Raw genomic sequence first — 2,117 nt, forward strand, 5'->3', positions numbered from 1 at the left:
ACACACACACACACACACACACACACACACACACACACACACACACACACATACACTTTTCCATACTATCATTATTTTTCAAACGGTTTATCTTAATACATGTATAAACAATAGTCTTTTAAAAAAAATGATCTTTGCCTGTCTTCTATTTTCCCAGGCGATATCGGGGGATCGATGGGCCTGTTCGTTGGTGCTAGTGTAATGACCTTGTGTGAGATGATTGACCTTGGTCTCCACCAATCAGTGTACAGATTGACGCATCACATGAGACTGTTTTGACCAATCAGAGACGGCCATCTGCTTCATTTATGACGGTTGCCTTTCACATTGTCGATATCATCAATACACTATAATGTGATATTTTGTTTGGTTGGGTTGTTTTTTTTAATACATTTTTGTTTGAGCAAAATTTTACTGTCACTATCGTAATTTTTAATAGCACCTCTTTCGTTGTGTATTATAGTATTGCCATCCAATATAAATCTGCTTTTTTTAATGCCCCCCAAAAAATGTATTTCTAATATTCAAATTCAAATAATGAGTGTTCACCTTATTAAAGAGGCTGATTACGTGGAATTAGGGAATACTCGACATAGTGTCCAAAAAGTCTGTCTAGTATCATGACCATTTCATCGTCCACACTCTCAAATAACGAATGGTAGAGTACTGAGTCTTATTTTTAATTTTGAAAAAAAATTAATTTCATAAAGATAGTTTACTTGCCCCTGTACGCAGAAAATACGAGTTTCATTCCTATGTGGGGAAGTATGTAAGTTTATCTGTTGACCCTGACAAATAAAGTCAAAGAGGTCAAAATTTCCTAAAGATCAAAACTGTGTCCATTATCATCATCATGGTCATTATCATCATCATCATCATCATTCTTAACAACAAGGAATAAAAAGGGGGTTGAGACTGGTAGAATTTCCTAATTTTTTTACAGGTTCAACACTTCGCCCAGTGAACGGCTTCATCGGGAAATTACACAAAAAAATGTAAGATCTAATTACTACAAGCTATGGGAACAAAAAAAAGTGCGCACATCTACGTCATAATGCCAAAAGGTGCGATAAAAACGTCATCATCATCATCATCATCATCATCATCATCATCATCATCATCATCATCATCATCAGCATCAGCATCAGCATCATCATCATCATCATCATCATCATCATCATCTTCATCATCATCATCATCATCATTGTTGTGAGCATGATAAGAAACCCCCAGTAAAACATTATGGAGTTTTGAGAATTTGAATAAAATACATAACATTATAAACTATGTTTTACGTTTCACCCTAATGGGCTTCTTCTTGAGTGTGATGTAAAAAATATTAACACGATCATCATCATCACCATTATCAACATCACCACCATCATCAATATCATCATTATAATCGTCATCATCATTTCATCATTATTACCATAACCATCACCATCATCATCACCACCACCATCACCATCACCATCACCATCACCATCGCCATCACCATCATCTTCAATTTTAATAGCCCTTTTGGCTTTCACCAATTTACATTCAGCACTCAGTATTCCTCTGTGTTTTCATCCAGTGCACTACATATTTACTATATTTATGTGATCGCATACGTATTTCATTTATTATAATAAGGTGCACGTTTTCAAAGGATTTTCAGCATTGGCCTGAGTACAATACTATAATATTATGTGAACATTAATTTATGATGTCATTTCCACGAAGCTCTACTCCTACCCTTCTAGTTTTGTTTATTTTTCTGTTTTGCTTTGTTGTTGTTGTTGTTGTTGTTGTTGTTGTTATTGTTGTTGTTGTTGTTGTTGTTTTGTTTTGTTTTTTAATCTTAAATCCATCTTACCTCGTTCTCCCTTTTTGTGTTCTTCTCTCTGTTTTTTGTCTATCCTCCTTTTTAACTCGCCTTCTCTACGTCAATAGAAACCCCTCACCCTCGTTTCCTTCCTATTTTCCTCCTCCATGCAAAATACTCTTGCAGGTTTTCATTCACTATCTTCTTTTTCATTTCGTCTAGCCTCTTCTTCTACTGCTACATGTGTCATCTTTTTCTTTCTTGTTTTCCTCTTCCTTCGCCTCTTTTTTTTGTTCTATCTCTCTCCCCC

This window comes from Aplysia californica, unplaced genomic scaffold (genome assembly GCF_000002075.1).
Source record: "Aplysia californica isolate F4 #8 unplaced genomic scaffold, AplCal3.0 scaffold00172, whole genome shotgun sequence".
Taxonomy (NCBI): domain Eukaryota; kingdom Metazoa; phylum Mollusca; class Gastropoda; order Aplysiida; family Aplysiidae; genus Aplysia; species Aplysia californica.